Raw genomic sequence first — 9,907 nt, forward strand, 5'->3', positions numbered from 1 at the left:
AAAATTAATCTGCAGAAAACTAAAGTAATGTTTAACAGTCTCGGAAGAGAACAGCAGTTTACGATAGCTAGCGAAGCACTGGAAGTGGTAAGGGAATACATCTACTTAGGGCAGGTAGTGACCACGGACCCGGATCATGAGACTGAAATAACCAGAAGAATAAGAATGGGCTGGGGTGCGTTTGGCAGGCATTCTCAAATCATGAACAGCAGGTTGCCACTATCCCTCAAAAGGAAAGTGTATAACAGCTATGTATTACCAGTACTCACATATGGGGCAGAAACCTGGAGGCTTACGAAAAGGGTTCTGCTGAAATTGAGGACGACGCAACGAGCTATGGAAAGAAGCATGATGGGTGTGACGTTAAGGGATAAGAAAAGAGCAGATTGGGTGAGGTAACAAACGCGAGTTAATGACATCTTAGTTGAAATCAAGAAAAAGAAATGGGCATTGGCAGGACATGTAATGAGGAGGGAAGATAACCGATAGTCACTAAGGGTTACGGACTGGATTCCAAGGGAAGGGATGCGTAGCAGGGGGCGGCAGAAAGTTAGGTGGGCGGATGACATTAAGACGTTTGCAGGGACAACATGGCCACAATTAGTACATGACCGGGGTAGTTGGAGAAGTATGGGAGAGGCCTTTGCCCTGCAGTGGGCGTAACTAGGATGATGATGATGATGATGATGATGACCTGCCCAGCTCCTGTACTAACGCAAACAGTTGATCCTGAGTACCAAACTAACCATGATAGATCAGACGCCAATCCTTGCAATAATGATATTGGACTTTCAACTCCCTCTTCCGCGGGCCCTACAACTTGTAATCTGATTAATACAGATTTGGAGATGACAGAGGTAGAACAAAATGCTCGAGCATATAAAAGAACCATGTCTTCTATTAGTGAAGACTCCTCCCCCGGTCCTCACTCAAAAGCTAAGAAAAGTCAGTCCAGTGTTGTGCTAAAGGATAACATTCTACAGAAGGCAGTTTCGACTGCGGCACTTTCCAAAAAATAGGATCACTAAAAGTGCTTCAGTGGAACTGCCGCTCTTTATATTCTGCATCAGTAGATTTAACTTGCTTAACTTCTCAACTTGATCCTGATTTAATTATGTTACAAGAAACGTGGCTAAATCCTGAGAAATCTTTTCAACTGAAATTCTACAGGTCATTTCGATTAGACCGTCCTACAAGAGGTGGCGGATTACTTACACTAATCTCATCTAAAATTTGGCATAAGGCTAAAATTTCATTTCAAGTTTCTACTCCAGAGTGTGAAATTCTAGCAATAGAACTGATTCTTCCGGGATGTTGTCCTTTTACAGTACTTAATGCATATTTTCCATCTGGCGTGCAAGACACTAGCACACTGGATAGTGTTATTAACTCTTGTGGACGTGACATTGTAATCACAGGTGATTTCAATTCTCCCCATATCTCATGGGGTTTAAGAACAGATTTGTGCGGCACCCGATTGTGGAACTGGTCGTTGGACAATCTACTCACGTGTGTAAACTCCGGATCTATTACGTTTGTTAGAGGCCGAACTTACTCTTCACTACATCTTACATTCTCTGGCCTGAGTCTCTCCGTAACTTCTTGGTCGACTATTGATTGTTCGACAAGCAGTGATCACCTTCCAATAGTATTTGACGTTGCACGTCCTGTAACATTTATGAGTTACCAGGTTCGAACGTTCATAAATTACAACATATTTTAAAAATGCTTACGAAATCTTCTTTCATCTCTGTCTGATGCGCCTACAGAACAAAAAACCACGATTATCTGTTCCGCTTTGGAAAGTTCTCAAAAAAAGGCTCAGTTTGAGATTAGATTGAATAAAAGAAATTCTTACAGTTCTTGGTGGAATGAAGAATGCACTCGAGACTACAGAAAGAGAAAAGCTGCTTGGAAAAAATTATTGCATAACCAGAGTCCCCAAAATTGGAGTGACTATAAATTTTTTCGAGCTGTCTTTAAACATAGTTTCTAAAGCAAAAGATGAATTCGACTGTAAGCATTTTGATTTCTTGTCTAACAATAAAAATAAGCGTGCATGGTCCGTTTTCTCCGCGGTAGAAAAGTTCTTCCGCGTAAAATTAACATTGACTCTATAATGTTAAGTAGCGATGAACTGAAACAATCACTAGAAGAAATCGCGAAGGGATTAGAAATTACATTTTCTTCTGTCCTGCCAAGTTGTTCTCGCTTACGAAGGGCATCAGATGATTTTACAGAAATCTCCATGTTAGAATTGGCTGAAATCGTGGAACGACTTCCAGATTCAGCTCCCGGTGTGGATGGGGTAACATCTACTATGATCAGAATTTTATTTAAGGAAGCTCCTGATGACATTTTAGCTATTGTAAATTACTCAATTCGCTTCTCATGGATTCCGTCTGCGTGGAAAATTGCTAAAACCATCCCTATTCTTAAAAATCATGGGGAAGGATATATAATAGATAACATTAGGCAAATTGCGCTAACTTCAAATTTGGTTATATTAATTGAAAGAATTCTATATGCCCGCATGATTAAATTTATACAGAACAAGGACTTGCTTAGCCCCTGCCAAATTGGATTCCGACCATCATGTTCAATTTGGCATGCTCACGTGGACCTAGAAAGTAGAATAAAGTTAGCACGGCGACAGAGGCAAATAGGTGCTCTTGTGACATTAGACATTTCCAAAGCCTACGACAGTGTAGAACACTTAATTTTATTCGATATATTGCGAAGTCTAGAGATTCCAAATTATTTTTCAAACTGGACTGGTGAATTTTTAAATGGAAGAACATTTTACTTCAGTCTGAGAGGCGTTTCCTCGAGTATATATAATCAATTACGAGGTGTTCTTCAAGTAGCTGTCACTTCAACATTACTATTCAATATTCTGATGTGTTCCATTCCTCTTCATCAAGATGTACAAACATACGTATACGCGGATGACATTGCTTTCTTCGCATCAGACAGTGATATTCACTCTCTATATTATATATATTAAAAATATTACTATATTACTATAAATATTACTATATTAAAACTACATCAACGCCATAGAAACCTGGTTAAACAAAATTCGCCTTTCACTTAACGTTAGAAAATGCTCGATATTGGTTTTCCCTCTTAACAATCCCGTTAATATATCGATATCCTATCGCCTCGAGATTATACCTCAAGTGGAGTCGGTGAAATACTTAGGTGTAGTATATGACGGTGCCCTCAGCTGGCTCGGCCGTATTGACCATATAGTTAAAAAAGGAGTGCGAGCAGTTGGTATGCTACGCAAGCTGTGCAACAGTCGATCCGGAATGCGGAGAGATCCACTTTTAATGATATGCAAAACGTATGTGCGGCCCATTTTAGAATTTGGATGTGTTTTATTTTCTGGTGCTCCAGCTTATAAATTACGTCCCCTTGTTTTACTTGAGCAGGAAGCCCTACGACTGTGTTGCGGATTACCGAAATGTGTTGCCAATAACATACTACACCAAGAAGTCAGGTTGCCCTCAATATTGTGTAGATTTCGTTTACTGACGGTGCAAACAGTCTTAAAATTGTATGAATCCCCTATTACAAGATTGAAATACATATTCATTTTCTAGCCTGTACTTTTCTTCAGAGTACACTGGCATCGTTTTCATACACCACAGGTGGTCTTCGTACAAACATTGAAAAATCCCTTAGATGTACGTCTCTGGGAGGTACCGCCTATTTGTGATGTGCGAGAGAACCTACAAATTATTTATGATGACATCTACCAAAATAATGCAAAACATCTCTCTTATAATATATTAAACGGCTTATTACAGGACCATTTATTGAGTTTATCTATAAGTACGGTCATTGCGACAGACGCCTCACAGTGTGAAGAAAAATCTGGAATTGGCATTTTCTCTCCCGCTCTAGGCTGGTCATTTGCAATCAGGATTCCGGACTTCTATTCCGTATTTTTGGCTGAGTTTCTAGCTGTAGTCCTAGCCTTACGCAAACTAAATTTGTCAATACCGGCGGTAGTAATAATAACAGATTCTTTATCCTTATGTTCCTCGCTCACAACAAATGGTGTCACTAACCTTTTACGTACATTTCATTTTCCAGTGCCTGCCCACATAAATTTACTTAGGTTGCTTTGGGTGCCTGGACATAAAGGATTAGTCATGAACGAAATGGCTGACAGTCTCGCGAGAGCGGCCCTCAGTGGCCCTGTATTACCATTACTTCCTACAATAGCTTACCTGACGACTACTAGATTCAGGAGATATACAATTACTCAAGACTTTTTGAACCCAGCTGTAGCTAATTTTTCACGATATCGACACCTCCTATTCCCTTGGCCCCCCAAAAAAATTCCTTTCACACCAGAAAAACTGAAGTCATGTTTACCCGATTAAGTTGTCGAATACCAAAATTAAACTTCTATCGTCACAGGGCTGGTCTGGTGCCCTCCCCTCTGTGCCCAGTCTGTGGAGAAGATGAAACAATAGATCATATTTTCATATTCTGCCGCCGTTTCACTTCCTTAAGAAAAAAATCTAGAATCAAGATTTACACAGCTTGGATTGAGCTTTTCAATTATAAATATCCTTTCTCTAGGAGCCTCCTCTCTTGGAAAGTGCCACAGGGATATTTGCTCAACCGTGGAGGATTCTATAATTGCTACAAAGAGATTGTCTTGAATTCTTAAACATGTTATTTTTGTTCATTTCCTCCAGTTAGCTTTACCAATTTTAGTTTTTAATAAAGCTGGCCTAATTTCATCCAAATCTTGGCCAATCCCCCTTAGTGGGTGTGCGCCATCGCATAAGGAATACCATACCATGCCATACCATACCATGGCCTTCCCATTAGGACGACAGAAAGAGAAGTGAAATTCTACGCCAGAATGATGAGCGGCAACGGAGGCTAGCTGTGGAAGACGACGACGAATGCGCGAGCAGTGGCACGAACGCGTTCGCGCGGTTGCGCAGAGGGACGCCGACGAGCCAGCTGCGGAGGACGACGACAACGCTCGAGCCACTGATGATGACAGTTTTACGCTCACGTAGATTTATTGACGGACGCGAAAAATGCGCGGAACCATAAACAGCTTGGCTGTAAAAAGCAAGGAAGAACAAAGCAAGAAACCATATATGTTGACCCTATTTCTTTTTTTTTTTTTTACTGTCATGGAGTTGTGCACCACGAATCCCTGCCCGAAGGTCAAACTGTCAAGGCAGGTTTCGACTTGGAAGTCACGAAGCGTACGAAAAATCGTGTGTGTAGCGTGCCACCAAACTTATCGGAAGAAGGGCACCGGATCCTCCACCTCGATAATGCGCCCGCACACTCTGCATTGATGTGTGAGCTTTTGTTGGCTAACGCATCTAGGAGAACGTCTCAACAAGCAAATGATTAAAAAGAAGGGGAACTTAATTATTCTCGAGTACGCTTGCTGTACCATATTGCTACACGAGAAACAACAAATACCCTAACGTGGACGGATCTCTCGGTCATCTCTATAGGATAGGCAAAACTCTTTTGTCCAGATGTACTTTAGTACAACTGTTTCTTTAATAGACAGAAATGACGAATCTTCAGGTATGAAAATATACTCTGGTCATGGTTCTTGTGCTAGTCATATAAAACAAATTTTAACATGCTTTTTAGAACAGTCAACCATATTTCGCCAAATAGTGGAACCAAAATAAAATCAAGAGATACCAAGCCACCGGACACTATATATGCGAAAGAGTACACGCTATCTGGTCTCGTTCTTGCAGATGACTTATGTGACTAAATGGGGTACAAATTTACGCAAGCAATTTTTCGAATTGTGCAACCCTGTACGTTCAATCGAGTTCTGAATAAAAATTCACTTCTTTATTCCGTGTGTACTGGCCTGTAGACTTAACGGAGACCTGAGTGAGTGAGTGAGTGCAGAAACTTTATTGCAGGTCCGGCGAGGACACGAACTCGTCGCGCATCCGGCTAGTCCCACGTCGCGACCGGCAGGTCTAGCCTACCGGCCCGGTCGCGGGTACGCCGAACAGCCAGGATTTGCTTTTCTAGAGCGGGCCTACGCAGAAGCGAGTCCCACGCCTCCTTGATGAACTTGGGGTATGTCGACCCACACTCCCAGAGCATGTGCGCTAGAGTGGAGGTCTGGGCGCAGGACGAGCAGGCGTCGTCGCGATACACGTCGGGGTAAGCCTCGTGGAGAACGGACGGACACGGATATGTGCTGGTTTGTAGAAGTCTAAGCGAAACGGCTTGCGCCCTATTCAACTTGTGGTGAGGGGGTGAAAAGACACTTCTAGGCATGTAGAAGAATTTAATAACCTAGTTGTGAGTAGCGGGAGCGTCCCTGTGGCCGTAGGGAGGAGGGGAGCCGGCGCTCCTTACAGGGGAAGAGCGGTCGGTGAGGTCACGCGCAGCCTCGTGAGCAGACTCATTGAGGTTCGGGGGAGCACCCTCGACCGACCCTACGTGAGCAGGAAAGCAGTAGACTGAATGATGCGTGAGAGCATATGGACTCGAGCTGCTAAGAAGACGAGCAGCTTGCTTGGCGATGCAACCCTTTTGAAAAGCTCTAACTGCCATTTTCGAATCGCTATAGATCTCGGACCCACGACCGTTTGGCAGGGTTGTAGTCTGAAGTGCGAATGGGTTCGTCTGAAGTGCGAATGGAGGCGTTATTGGAAATCTTGCCGCTGGAGTCGACCACAACGACGGCAAAGGTCTTCCCATCGCTGTACTCCGCGGCATCGGCGAAGCTTGCTCTAATGTCTCGTTGCTTGATCTGTTTAAGAATGGCTGCTGCATGGCCTTGCGTCTGCCCTCGTTGTGGACGGGATGGTCGTTTCGGGGCACAGGGGCCACTTCGAACTTGTCCCGAATGTACCTAGGGATCGGGGTACTGACCATCGGGAATCTTGCAGGGTGGTAACCTAGCTTTTCGAAGACGCGTTACCTGCCGCTGTGGTGCTCAGGCAAGTGAGTGGCGCGCGTTCTAGGGCCTCGGCAATCTCCTCGGCGGTGTTATGCGCCCCCAGCTTCAAGAGATCCTCGGTATGGGTCCTGATGGGTTGCCCGAGAGCCCTCTTGACTACTTTGCGGATGAGAGCGTTGAGCTTGTCTCGCTCCGCTCTGAGCCAGTTGTGCATAGAAATCATGTACGTGAAGTGCCATACTACGAAGGCATTGATCAGCCTGAGGAGATTGTTTTCCTTCATGCCTCGGTGCCGGTTTGCAATTCTGCGAACGAGGCGGAAAGCGTTGTCCGTCTTTGCGATGATCTTGCGGAGAGCCGTTCCGTTCCTGCCGTTAAATTCGACGAACTTGCCCAGTACCCGACTAATATATCGACCCTGGGTGTCACCGCCTCCCCCCCCCCCCCCCATTGTCACAAGTGCGAAGACTGATGCTGCTTTCGGAGACTGGCTTCCAATCTTTGGGTCTGCCTCCATTCTCTATTCTGCAAAGCAGAAACTCCGACTTGGTGGGGGAGCATCGAAGTCCGCTGGGGCGGAGATACTCCTCGATCACGTCGATCGCCTCCTGCATGCCTTCGACTATACCCTCGCAGCCGCCAGAGCACCATAAGGTGATGTCGTCGCCGTAGATGGTATGCTTGACGACCTCGACGCGTGCCAACCTCTCGGAAAGACCAATCATATAGATGTTAAACAGTGCGGGGGAGACGACGGCGCCCTGAGGAGTGCCCCGCCCTCCGAGGGGCACATCGTCGGAGCGGAAGTGCCCAATGTGAAGCTTGGCCTTCCTGTCCGTTATAAAAGAGCTGACGTAGCTGCGGAGTCTGGAACCGAGACCCGGGTCTGAAATTGTTTTTACGATGAAGGTGTGGAGCACGTTGTCGAACGCCTTCTAGATGTCCAAACCGTGCAGAGTCTTGACGTCTCTGGAACGGCAATCCACAATCTGACGCTTGATTAGTTTCATGGCATCCTGCGTTGAGAGTCCGGCGCGGAAGCCGACCATGTTGTACGTGTAAACCTCGTTGTCTTCGAGGTACCCGTTGAGCCTGTTGAAGACGACGCGCTCCATGACCTTGCCGACGCAGGAGGTTAGAGAAATCGGCCTGAGGTTCTCGATGTTCGGGGCCTTGCCGGGCTTGGGAATGAGCACCGTGCAGGCTATCTTCCATTCAGCAGGAACAACGCCGCTCTTCCAGGACTCATTGATCTTGCCGGTCAGAAAGACGATCGACGTGTCGTCAAAGGTTTTCAACATTCTGTTGGTGACTCCATCCGGACACTGCGCACACATACGGTTGAACGCGAAGATGGCCTGTCTGACCTCGGCAGCAGAGAAGTCTTCGTCCAGCTTGGGGCGTGGAGAGCCTCGGTAGTCCGGGGGAGTTGGGTCGCCGGATCTCTGTCGCGACGGACGGGCAGTTACTTCTGTATGAGTTTTGAGATGAGTTCATCGACTGTGTGAGACCTAGTGGCTCCGTGAAACGCCAGGGCCAACGAATGCACTGGTTTGACTTCGAGCCACTTTCTTCGAGAAGGCGCTTCAGTATACCCCAGGATTTGCCGTTCCGCATCTGTCCGTCGATGGATTCGCAGAGCTCGTCCCACTGCTGCTGGCATAGCGCCTTGCAGTGGTCATCGATGACCCTGTTGAGCTCCGAGATCTTCTTTCGGAGTCTGCGATTGAGCCTTTGACCCTTCCATCGGCGGAGCAGGGCGTTTTTGGCCTCGATCAACTGGGCGAGTATGCTGTCCATCCGCTCGACGTCGAGATCGGTTTCCACTTCCTTGGTGGCCGCGGAAGCGTCGTTCCGGACGCCTTCGCACTATTCTTCGAGAGTGGCTCTGCCGGGTTCTTCGCGAATCTTGCAAAAATCGATGAACGTGAATTCCCTGACCCTACTCCGAGACACCTTGAAGTTGGTCTCGAGAATGTAGTGGTCGCTGCCAAACTCCATGGCAATGTTCTCTCAGCCCACGTACTCAACGTTCCTGACGAAGGCGAGGTCGGGTGTCGAGTCCCGGGTGATGGAGGTGCCGATGCGCGTAAAAAAATCCTTGTCAGTGACCAGAGTGAGGTCCATCTCGTTGGCATCTTGCCACAGGTTGCGCACCTTGGTAGTGTCGTAGACATAACCACAGATGCTGTACGGTGCGTTGAAGTCACCGACGACGACCAAGGGTCGAGGGCCGGCCTAGTCGGTCGCTTTCTTGAGGATGGTCTTGAACTGCTGGCGCGAGTCTCTGGGGTTGCTGTAGATATTGAAGACGAACACGCTGTTTCTGCGCTGATTCCGCTGCGGTACGTCGAGCAGTATCTCAACCATGACATATTAGATTCTACCACTCGCCAGCTTGAGGTCGTGGGTGAGATGAGTCAGCCTTTTATCAATCAAGGTGCAAATTCCTCGCCTCCTGGGCCGGCCCGACATGGCCCTGTAGCCCTGGAGCGAAGCGGTGGAGACTAATGTTTCCTGGAGAGCAATTTCCATCCCTTTTCCTTTCTGTCCCCCTCGATATCCCGCCAGGCAGCACGGGAAAGAATGCCAGAAGTTTCAGCGCTATAGTTTTCCCGTAAGTAGTTTGATTACACCTGCAGCTCATCCGATCACGTACAACATCAAAACAAAACAAAGCTGAACAGAATTTTTCCTATCCCTTTGCTGGCGCAAGATGCGCCCGAGTCCATGTAATGCCCCCATGATATAGAGACAGATTTCATTGATAGGAAAGACAGAGAGGTCCACCTGAGCTAGTGCACTCTAGACAGACGAGTTGACGTATTCTCCACGTGACCTCCCTTTAAGCCACCCTCTGTGAATCAGCTAGTGCTGACGACACACGAGAGGTACCATAGTGCACAACAGGTGGTACCACTTCAATTTTTCTTTATTTCCACAATTTTCTTTACAAAATCTCTGTTCTCACTG

The sequence above is a fragment of the Dermacentor variabilis genome, chromosome 3, assembly GCF_050947875.1.
Source record: "Dermacentor variabilis isolate Ectoservices chromosome 3, ASM5094787v1, whole genome shotgun sequence".
Lineage (NCBI taxonomy): Eukaryota > Metazoa > Arthropoda > Arachnida > Ixodida > Ixodidae > Dermacentor > Dermacentor variabilis.